Raw genomic sequence first — 12,390 nt, 5'->3', positions numbered from 1 at the left:
ACTACAATTGGGAAAATGACTTTGGCTGTTTTCCTTACCAGAGCATATAAAACATATTTTATATTATAACTGCTTTTTATAACAATGCACCATACCCAGGGAGCATGTTGGGCAGAACTTAGAGGTAACTTATAAGATATAAAAAGGTAGATCTTTGCTTTGGAAGTACTTTTAATTTCAAATGTGAGTTTAGACACAGTTTTATTTTAAAACCAACCTGCAAGGAAGGCCTGGCTTTAAAATGGTACCAGCCACTACAGCAGTGCACACTTAAGTGTAGTGAGTCCATTGGGGTCTCTGAACATATATGCCCTGCCAGATACTAGGGACTTACAGGTAGGTTGTCTTGGCCAATTAGAATTTCCCCATTTACCATAAATCTTCAGTGGACAGAGTATGGCCCTGGGCCTGGTTAGTAGAACACATGGCACTTGCAGATTTATTAACCACCAGCATCAGTCAACAAATGGGGGTTACTAGGGCCAAAAGGATGGCTTTCCTACACATAGATTCATCAAACAAATACAGAAATGATTACGTATTTTATTTAATTCACAAACACATCAATCATTTCTAAATTTATTGAGGCATTCAGTGTCCATACTATATTTTGTTGGATGCACTTGAAGTGCCTTCACAAATTTAATCTACGGATACCAGCTAAGGGGCACATTTAAGAGCCCTTAGCGCCTCCTTGCAGCACATGAGCATAATTTTCCTTTTACGCCAATGTGGCCCAACAAGGCCAAAATCCATGCGCCATATTTACAAAGTAGCGCAATGCATGCATTGCACCAATTTGTAACCCTTTGTGCTACATTATGCCTGCACCCGGCATAATGTATGCAAAGGGGGTGTTCCCCCATTATGTGGGACAAAACATGCTTTATTGTTTTTGGTACTTTTAATGCCTGCTCAGAGCAGGCGTTAAAAGGAGGCACACCATTGATTACAATGGGCCTCAATGAGCTTTGCAGGATTAGCATAAAAATTTGAAACGCTAATCATGCAAAGCTCTGGACGAGCGTCAAAAATTCTGATGCTAGTCCCCTAACTACTGCCATGGTGCGCCATATTTTAAATACGGTGCACACATGGTGGCATTAGGAGGGCACTAAGGGGTGCAAGAAAAGTGGTGCTCCACTTTTCTTAAATATGCCCCTTCATTTTTAATCTGCACTTTCAAATTCATTCACATTTATAAAATGTTTTTTAACATTTTTGATTTGCATTTTGTTTTATTTATTTATAATGAGTTTGAGAAACTGTTGTTGGTTGAGAGGGGTGTGAGCCCTTCTCAAGCGATAGCCACTTTCTTTGTCAGGTTGAACTACAAAAAGCTAATAAATTAACCTGTGTTCTATGATTCTGGTAGCTAGGCACAAGGCAGTCAGGCTTTACTTAGAATCAATGTGTGAATGATTTATGGAGTACTCAAACAGTAATAAAGTGAAAACAAGACACACAAAAAATCCCACACCTATTTGAGAAAATGTAAAATGTATTTCAAGTATATGACACCAAAGCAACAAAAATCCAAACAGTAGAACTGGAGACATGCAATTTTAAAGATTTAAGGTATGTAAAGCACCTAAAAGAAGAACGCGCAACTTGCAGTTATCGTAAAAGACTTTCTGAAAGTCATAAGTTCAGGCTGCCCTCGATGGAGCATGGGCCAGATATAAGGACAAGGTTATTCAAGCTGAAACAGTTACCTTCTCAAAATTTGGCTGAAATAGCCCTATTTACAGTGGAGGAGACAATGAGGAGCAGGGAGAATATTGTGGATGGTCCTTGCAGCAGCACAAAGAGCAGTGCAGGTTGCTGTAGTGTGAAGATCCTGTCGGGCATCACAGATGGTCATTGCTTGAACCTTGTGTAGACAGTCACCAGATGCTGTTGATGGAATAGCACAAAGTGCAAATTTTGTGTTGCCGGTCAATAATGAGGGTCGCTGTAGCACAAACTGTACGTTTCAACTGAATTTCACATTGGTGGTTGGTGTGGGCGGTCGATCTTGGTACAAATAGGTTTGTTCCTGGTGACAAAGAGGTCAAAACCTCAGGATTTCTCCTTTTCCTGCAGGATGAGCTCAACCAATGCCAAACCAATGGTCCAGGACCTGAGGGGCACCTCTTGGGAATGAGGAACTAATTCGAACAGAGGCTAACAAGGCTCATCCAGGTCTAGTTGCAGGTCAATGCATGTCTAGTTATAGCAGGTCAGCTGAACAGTTGCAGAGAGAACTCTGGAGCTCAGAACAAGAGGTCAGTCTGCTGACCCTTTGAGTCACTTCAGCCTGAGATAATGGGAGCAAGTCCAGTCTTTCTTTCAGATAGCAGGACAGGTCTCTTACAGGCGAAGTGCAGCAAGTCAGCTGGGCAGTCTTTCTTCTGTAGTATCCACAGGTCTAGAAGAGTACTGAAGAGTGGGTCTGAGGGTTTTCATTTTATAACTGTGCCAGCTTTGAAGAAGAAGCAGCTTCTGGACTTTTTACCCCAAGATAATTTCTTGCCTCTCTGCCCTGGTCCTAGGATATCTAGTGGCACAATGGGCTGATCTGATGTTCTTGGTAGGTGAGGAAGAGTCCTGGAAGTAAAAGTGTGACGGGAGACAGCTGGACCTCTCACATCAAATCAGGATGGCCCATCCTGCCAAACTCCAGTCCCTCTACAGTGTGGCTCTCTGCGAGGAATACACAAAGGCCAACTGCCAGCTACACTAAGGGCCTCATTTTGAGTTTGGCAGGCAGGTTTCTGACTTCGGCCCTATTATGAGATTTCTACTGGGCCAGAAGGCGGAAACAACATTTCCACCCGCTGGCCCAGTGAAAAACTCACCACAATAACGAGCCAAATGCAATGTTGTGGTATGTCGGGTGAAACAGCACCCATTGCGCTTTTTACTGCCCGAAAAGCACGATGGGGCTGTCCATCGGGGCCCCTGAACTGCCCATGACAAGTGCATGGGCAGTACAGGGGGCCCCATGGGCCCCCCAGCACCCTGTCTCCCCCAGCCTTTGCATGACGATGGGACCACCATGACAAAGCTGGCAGAGAAGGGACTTGTAATCCCCAGGGCAGCTTTGCTTGCAACTCTGCCCTGGCTAATTAAGACCACCATCACTACTAGCTGTCAAATGACAGCAACCTGGCAGTGCCGCCGATCAGACTGTGGCAGCTCCGCCACGGTCCTAATGTGGAGGCCAGACTGCTGCTTTGACGACAGTCTGATCTCCACCGCAAGTCAGGCAGTCCCAGGACCACCAGACTCGTAATGAGGGCCTTAGTCATGTGACCCAGAAAACAGGCTACACAGGCACCAAATGATTAGGACAAGAAAAAATGGCAAGTTTCTAAATGTTGCATTTTCAGAGTTGTGACTGAAACTCCAACATTAAAACGAATTTAAATTCTGATCCTTACACACAAAACATGACATGTGTACCTATAAAGGTTATTACTTGTTAAATGGAATAAAGAAACCCAATGTTACCCTATGCAAGATATAGGTCTCACAGGAGTGAAAAAAAATGTATATGTTTTTCCCTACCAGGAAATCTAAAGCCTAAACATGCATGTCCAACATTCTGAATACAGTGCCCCCCGACCCATGGAGTGCTTAAGGCCTACCCTAGGGGTGACATATGTATATTAAAAAGGTAATGTTAGGCTTGGCAAAAGATTCATTTCACAAAGTTGAATTGGCAGTTTGAAACTGCGTACAGACTGATGGCCGGGCTGACACAAGTCTTAAAAATGCTACTTAAGTCAGTGGTACAATAGTGCTGCAGACCCACTATCAGCATTTACTTTACAAACCCTTGTATATGCTTTACCACTTCACTAGTAAATTAAATATGTCAATTAGGTATGAGCCATTTTTATCATGTTTAAAGGAGAGAAACATACACTGTAGCACTGCCTAGCAGTAGCAAAAGTGCCCGGAGTCCTAAGAGTCATCAAAACCAGTTCAGAAAACAGGAGAGTTGAAGGCAAAAGGTTTGGGGTGACCCTGCAGATAGAGCCAGGTCTAGCAAATAGTTTACTAATCTGCTAATAATATTTCAATCTAAGGAGTTGAGTAGCCCCTAAGTAGACTTCACGGGCTCCCACTTGTTGCTGTAGAACTGCTGGTTTTGTTGATGATTACAAGTATGAAAGGGAATTGGGAGACAAAATAAAGGAATCAAACACTGGTTATAATGAAACTGTGCTCCAGGCAGGTAAGGGTGCTCAGCAGTGGTACTGAAGTTAGGGGATAGTTAACATTTTAAAGCACAACATGTGGTAATGAGCATAGACAAAAAGGGTAGACGAAGAAGAACACAGACACTTCTGGAAAAAAAGGGTTAGTAGAGTGAGTCTGAGTAAGGAAATAGGGTTTTTGACTGTGCAGTCTATGTGAGAAAGAAGTGGAACTTTGGTTTCACTAGAAGGAAAAGGTAAGCACGTGGGCATATATGTTTTAAAAAGAAGAAGTAAATAGTTAAAGGCCAATTGTAATCAGTAGAGATTAAAACAAAATGTTGAGTTTGAAGCATAGTTTTCTAATTTTGCAATGACAGAGTGACATTTTGAAGTGAAAATGCATGTTAGGCTTCCATTCCTTAACTTCATATAGACATGTGAGCATCATTATCTTAATTTAAATTAAAAACTGCCTTTCCTACAACTGAAGGCATATTTTGGGGGAATTTATTGTCCACAAACATGAGTATCCATGTGGTCTTGTTTGTAATATTCCCAACAAAGGAATGTGCAATGTACCCACAGCAGCTATTTTTTTAAAAGATTAACACAGAACATACAGAAGTGAACTTGATCCTACAGATAGGAATCTATTTCTTCATCAGCATTTGTGCTGAGTAAGAACTATCACAAATTAGCATAGCTTTTTGCTAGTAGTGCATGACTTATAATGGTATTTGCCTTGACATTGGGTAATCCTCTTCCATATTCATCAACCTCCCCCAATACTGTGATCAGGTCGAGTAGATGGTGTTGTATTTACTTGAACTGAATATAAACTGCATATGTCAAGCTCCTAAGCTGTGCTAATCATCATAGTGGTAGATTTACTACATTTTTGCATGGATGCTTGCATGCCAAAATGCGCCAAAAAACTGAATGCCAATTTGCTGAGCTTTATTAAGCCTTGCAAGAGCAGTGCAAAACTGCTTTACGCAGAATGTGTGCATACAGGAGCATTAGTGAATCTACCAACTGACATATTATTTCCTCTCTTGATGAATCCTATTAATCAAGACTTTGCTGTGTTAATTTATCTTGTTTTGGTAACATTCAGGTTCTTGCACCTAATGTCCTCTAGTTATAGAAAATGGATCACAAATGCGTGCCAAAAATTGAAATTGCGAAGGCAACAGATTGAGAACAAGGGAATATGAATACAGAATTAGGTCACTATTATGAATATGCATCACACTGTTGACAACAAAAAATAAGTACTCATGAATACAATTTCTTCTCAGATAAGATTGATTCCATCATATATGTTCATATGATGAAGACTAGAATCAAATGAAATTCTGGAATCTTACAGATACTCCTCTTCCTGCCAGTACTTCAACTACATGTTCCCTAATCTATCATAATCTTTTGTTTTAAGAAACCATTGTCCAAACTATTATTTCAGCATGCCACAAATAAAGATATATATAGAGATAAAAGAGAAAAAAAGTTATGACATTTTAGATTTCCTCAGATGTAAAGGGCATTCATTCACAACTCCATCTTTCATTCATTTATGGCTTGGCCTCTGGGCTAGAGAATCACCTGGGTAGTCCTTCAAAACATATGAGTCATCACGTTCCTATTGAGTTTATGTTCATAACAATTACACTAATCATGATATTTACAAAAACAATCATTTGTAACATGTATTTTGTAGGAAATGAGTATCCTGAATGAGAAAACTTGCAATATGGTTTTGGGGCCCTAGTAATACCCGTTTAACGTGATAGGATTTTAGGGGTGTTTATTACATTGACTCACATGGAATGGTAAAGGGATATTTTTCATGTATATTCTTCAAGTTGAGACAATATGAATGATATATTTTGGTACACAAATCAGTAGTAATTTACACAATGAAAGCTGTTTGCAAAACATTAATCTGTTTGAATTCAATACAACCTCCTGATTTCTAAAAGGGATCCTAGATACATCACATATAGATGACATATCACATCTGCAAACACATTTATCACAAACATTCTTCACACAATGTGGTACTTTGTCATACTCGGTCTTTAATATTGTAAGAGTTTTGGAAAGTGCAGCACACAGAATATGAATTTTCCTACTGCATACACTTGAATAAAAAATGGATGTAAAGAGCAATAAGATGAGCTGCCTTTACTCAAGCATAACTTTGGATTTGCCAAGGAATTGTTTAAACTGACTTTAAAATGTTCAAAGCTCTATTGGTATACTTAGGCTTTAAATAGATTATTTGTATGGGTTATTTTTTATTCATATAGTTCAAATGTGTATGTATTGTACATAAAGCATATTAACTTTTCAAAAAATTAAATTAATTAGTGTCACACAGTTCATATTGTGTGAGCACAATACATAGGTGTCCATGGTGCACTTCTTAATAAACAAGAAATATTAATAGAAGTTACTATTCTGTAATAAAAAAGCAGATTTTTGACATCCACTGCAAACTGCATCTTTATTTATTTTCTGCATGGAGTATTCATTTTCATTTTTTAGTTTAGCTCTCATTAGGGTGGGACATATTTTTTGCTTTACATATGTTGTTTTCACAAACATGAGAAATTTGGAATACTAACTGAAGTTTGACCTAGTCACTACGCATGTGTCAAACCCAAAACGTGCCATTTCCTGCTCCAAAATGCCCCTCTGCTGAATATGCTGGAAAAGGAAATAGAAGGATGAGGGTTCCTGCACTCTCCCAAAATTACCGAATGTGCTGGATACGTCCATCATTGGGCGTGCTTGAACAAAGTAGAGCGCATCTATATCAGCCAAACAGGACTCACCTATGTTTGGCTTAGGGAGTATTTGGTCTGGATAGGGCCGATGGTTTCTCAGACAGTCAGTTCTGTCAGATCGGCCCAGGATAATGAACAGACAGTGAAATGGGTCACTTGGAAGCATGACAGTGTCCTCATCAAGTGTCCTGAGCAGCCACTGTATGTTTCTTTTAAAATACAAATTGCAATGTACTAAGCACTGTTGTCCTTAATTTTAAAAATATCATCCAAAGTTCGGAGCTGTGACACAATACACATTTCTAATCTGAATACCATAAAACCAATCTGCATGGGCATACAAAGCTTATATTCTCCAGGGTTAACAATGATAATGCCACTGGAGTACTACTTAAAGTTCGTTTACAATGAATATATTTGCAAAAAGTATTTATTTGCTATGAAGCAGCAAACATTATGAATGAGCTTTTACTCATTATCACAAATCATGCCCTTACATCTCTCTTTGGAATTCCTCTTAAGGCTTTCTAAACTCTGTCAAAGTAAAAGTTTGGTATTTGATTAAAACAAATAACATAAAACCTTACTGATTATTCCAAAATTGGCGGTAACTTGACTGAAAATACTACACTTGATTTGACACAGGAGAGTTTTATCTATAAGATATGAATATTGATTCCCCCAGTTCATTCCTTAAGTGAATGTTTAGGTAAGATATGCAGCATCCATGATAAGTATGTTAAGGATTTACTCAGGCCATTCAAAGGAGAAGGAAACTCTCATGGTAATATGAGCATTCTCCATGTCAGGTACCATTCTTTTAAAGCATAACTTTAAAAGAACATAGTTGAAAGAAAGCATTAAACAAGCAAACAGTTTTGTAAAGCAGAAGTCAACATGGTGGCTTTATGAGTTCAGAGTTTATCAGTGAAGCATGCAGTATTTGGTCGGTCACAAGTCTATATCCAGGAAGGCTTCAAATGAAGGTAAACTGAGTACCATTAAGTTGGCTAATAATATCACTTGAACAGTGCTTAGGAAACATAGATGGATAATATTAATTAATACAAAAACATGATGATTATTATCATTAGTATGAGAGTGTTTCTCAACAAGTCAGAATCAACCTCTTTAACTGAAATGATACGATATGTCTGAGATATAAAGCCATTTTATCGCAAAACAAATATCTAAATTAAAGTGCAGTTTTCTTTACCTTAACCATAAACTAAACGAGGGATACATTTAGACTTAAAATACTTAATTAGAATAGCAGTACATCAAAATGAAATACATTTGGGTTCTCAGGCATTAACTATTTGGTGCCAATATCCATTATTATTCAATTATTCAATATAGTTTTAAAATACCCAGAGGAGATATTTATATTTTATCCAGTTGACTGGCAGAGGTTTCCACATTTCCACATCATGTACTACATGCAAAAGACATGCCATTTGTAGTTATGTTTGTGCTGTTAGATTCTCACCACTGTTTTTGATATGACATGCAACTTCATTTAGAATGTTTACATTTGAACTAATGCAGAACAGTACATATTGGCAATGTTCCAAATATATTGGCAACATATGTTTGTACTGCACAAAAAATATATCTTTGATTCAGACATGGCACACTTTCAAAGAATAGCAGTTGTGTATATCTTTTAAAAATGTTGTACATATTTTACTGGACTGCTAAGGTGAAAGAAATCTAATTCAGGGGCTTAAGTCTCAGTAACAAAAAAGATTGAAAGAACTATCAAGCTCGCAGACATGTCTAATCTATCAAATATAGCTGATGTTACTAGTGGTGTATCTTTATGAAACTACTTCTAACCTAAAACATTTCATCAGGTAGATAGTTTGAAAATCTGTTACTAGTCACTAAAATATTTTAATTATTTACCTAAAGCCTTTGCTGTTCTGGGACAATTCATATTGATAATGGTTTGCTCTGATGTTCTATAACAATGTTCTATGTGTTCATTGTCTGCACCCTATTCTGGTTTCATGCTGCCAGGTCATTAATTTAATTTGCCCTGTTGGTGATAATGTACATGCTAAATTAATCCCTTGATATATAGAATGAGGAACACACTATCATTTGGAATGAGGACTTTGCAAATTGTGTCCCAGACTAGTAAACGAGGGCAAAGGTCGAGGTCCTTTGTGAGGTACCGTAAAATGTATGGTGGGTGGTATTGTGCTGCCCTTAGAATTTGATAACACATCACTTTTGCCCCTAACTCCTCTTTAAATTATGCACATTTTCCTTGTTCTCATAAAACATATTTTCTATGCCTAACATAGGTGGACTGTGAAACTAAATTCAACAGTTTGCAGATTATAATGTCTTGGAAGTACTTTTTATAAAAGATCATATTAATGCAAATGTTAAGATTGAAATGCCTGGCTAATTTGGGAAAAGATGCTTACACTGCTTTACTCAGCTACATATTAAGCATTTTATCATGAAGAAACAGTGGCAGATAATCATATCAGTGTTTTTGTCTCAACAGTTTTACTTCCTCAGCAATTTCCAAATAGTTTACAAAGTTAGCACTGTCCTACTTGTAAACTATAATGCAAATATTTGCACTGTATTTTGACCTCTTCTGAAGTCAGAGGTCTACATGCTTGCCTCACACCATAGTTTCTTCTGCATGAATGATCTTAAACATAATACAATTCACAGTAGTAGCTTGATTTAGGTGCTGGTTGTATTTAAATTGGTGTATCATTCAGGAGTAAAGTTGGTCAAGAAGCTAAAATGAATCAAATGACCTACAGTGGGAGCTTTAGGATACACAAACATGATTCACACAAGGGAGTATTACAAATAGAAGCCAGATCCCACTAAGTAAAATATGGTGCTGATAGTAAATTGATGAAGTTGCTTAAAGTGACTGCTGAATAGTTTATGGAAAAAAAGCCAGGAAAGAATGTTGCAAAGGTGAAAACAAAAGACCTGAAATACCGAAATGCAATATTAAAGGTTAGCAAAATATGTGTATCCATCGCGATTCTTACAAAAGAGGGAAAGCTAATCTGTGACATTGTCCTGGTTTCTCCTGCTGAATGGGGCATGAACATGAGCTAATGCTCCTATTTGCAAGGGTAAATAAATCAGTAAAAAATCACATTTGGTACTGCCGCAGAATACAGTCAACAGTCTTTTTCCTTAAAGTGTTATTTATATAGCAAGAGTGAACCTGTATAATTCATTATTCACATGTTTTGTTTTGTGATTTGACTAAGAATTGACTAAGGACTGAGTCAGTGCATAGAACAATCACATATGTAAACATTAGTAAAATATATCAGTCCTCACAAAAAAAGGATGTGATCTACCAAGAACAGGACCTACTAGGTTCCCTTATTCTGGATTATTCCATGATGAAATGAAACTGAAGCACACAAATATCATGATAATGTCAGAGATATCAAACTCTTGGAAATGCTCGAGTTGTAGGTGTGTTAAATCGTAAACCTACCATTTCAGTTTTGACATTAAACAAAACATAGTTTCCATCATAGAGTACTAGAAAGAAAGTTGTAGAAGTCAAAATGAGTGAATTAATTCCAAATGTTGGTATATCCAATGTTGAACATTGGATTATAATTTGACACCATTAGGAAGGTTTGATCTGTAAGAAGCTTTGCTCACGGGTCCCAGCACATTTCTCACATCTCACCTAGATGTCTCAGTAGTTGTGACAATCATTAAGAAATCAATTTGGCCCAGAACTAGTCTGAGTGATTAAAACAATGGAAAGACAAATTGCATTGCAAGCCTTCTGTTATTTCCCCCTTTCCTTTTCTGGTAGAAGGGTGCTATGTTACATTATCTTATTGTATTTTAGTAATTTGTGTTTTGTGCAAAATGTCCATCACTGAGAAACCTCTTTTTACGAAAAATAATTAAGATCCGCTGAGCTTTTTATTGAAAACCATACTAGATTCAAACTTATCCTTCTCAATGTAGAATCAATGGATGAAATGTGTTTTGAGAAAATGCCTGAACTGGGTATCTGCTATAGTGAATTTCACAGCTGTGCAGCCCTAACAGAAAAGTACCCCACCTCACTGAACCTTTATGTGGAAAAGAACGAGAAGTGCTTTAATAGCCAATCTCAGATTTTTAAAGGCCTGTATCTCTTGATCTGATGCTCTACATTATCCCTATTAGTTCAGTTTTTTTTTATTTTGTTAATCATCTAATGATTGTACTGTACTCCAGTGCTTTATGTTTTCTCTTAGAAATTCCATACTCTTTTAGTCAGGTACAGTTCTTGTTGGCAGGAGGAGTGAAATGTACAATACATCACTGAGAAGGCTCTGAAACCATACATAGAAGGCTGGATCAGAGCTCATTGCTGACTGGTACTATTTCACGTTCTTGCTAGTGAACTAATACAGTGATTGCTCTAAGTATCTTCTACAACCATATAATGAAATCAAGAGGTGGTAATATATGACGAGTAAGTTTGTCAAAGTTAGTTTTATGGCATTTAGTTGTAGTGGCAATGTATTCTGATTTATTCCGTGCTGCTATGGTTTTTGTGGTGCATTATTGTCATGTCAGTTCATTATTTTTTACTGCAAAATGCAGCACGTGTCTTGAAATTGTGAAATAATCTGTGTACTTTATCATATAAAGTCAACACTGGTAGTGCTAAAATGGCTCACTGCCAAATTTTTAGGCTGAACAGCCTCTTGAGAAGCTGAAGAGTCCAGCAGCACTATTTTACCACTTTAAGAAGAAGTAAATGGTTGCTTGTCAAGCGAGAGTAAAAGAGATGTACTGATTTCTCCTAGAAATTTAAGCAGTTGTTGACACATGTAGAGTAAACAACATAATACAGTAGAATAACATTCAAAAATCAGTATAAACATAACAATTAAAACACAGCAGCACAAAAAGTAACAGCAGTCATCTCCATCAGTACCATCACCACCAATAATAAACTATCACACTCAAATATGTACAAACATTGATGTCACACGTTACGATCTCCGGAATTGTGTTTTCATAACATGGTGATAAATGCTTTTTGCCACAAATACTTAAAATAGGGCCAGTCATGTTTTTAAAATTCTCCCCTGTGTCTTTAACTAAGAGCTCCCACTGCTCACTTTATAGTGATATGACCCCATAATACCTGCAAAGTAGTAAAACCAAGGGGCATATGATGCACCACTTTTCTTGCCCCCCCTCAATGTCACCATGGTAGTGCCGTATTTACAATACGGTGCACCATGGCACCTGTTAGCACAATAGCGTTAAACTTTTTGAAGCTATTGTGGTACATTGGTCGACCAGCACCAAAAAGGATGGCGCTAGTCCAGCAATGCGTGGGGAGGCCTGTAGGAAACAATGGGAGTGTCACTTTAACACGTGCCTTA

At 37.8% G+C, this 12,390-nt stretch overlaps 1 protein-coding gene across 1 annotated transcript in view; it reads left to right on the top strand.

Moving 5' to 3' along the window:
• The window catches only part of LRP1B (LDL receptor related protein 1B), a 4,500,992-nt gene that overhangs the window by 2,849,961 nt on the left and 1,638,641 nt on the right, over nucleotides 1-12,390 (top strand). The gene's annotated exons all lie outside the window — the stretch shown is intronic.

Source organism: Pleurodeles waltl, chromosome 3_1 (assembly GCF_031143425.1).
Source record: "Pleurodeles waltl isolate 20211129_DDA chromosome 3_1, aPleWal1.hap1.20221129, whole genome shotgun sequence".
Lineage (NCBI taxonomy): Eukaryota > Metazoa > Chordata > Amphibia > Caudata > Salamandridae > Pleurodeles > Pleurodeles waltl.
Note: the sequence above shows the minus strand (reverse complement) of the source record. Positions and strands in the feature narration are given on the sequence as shown.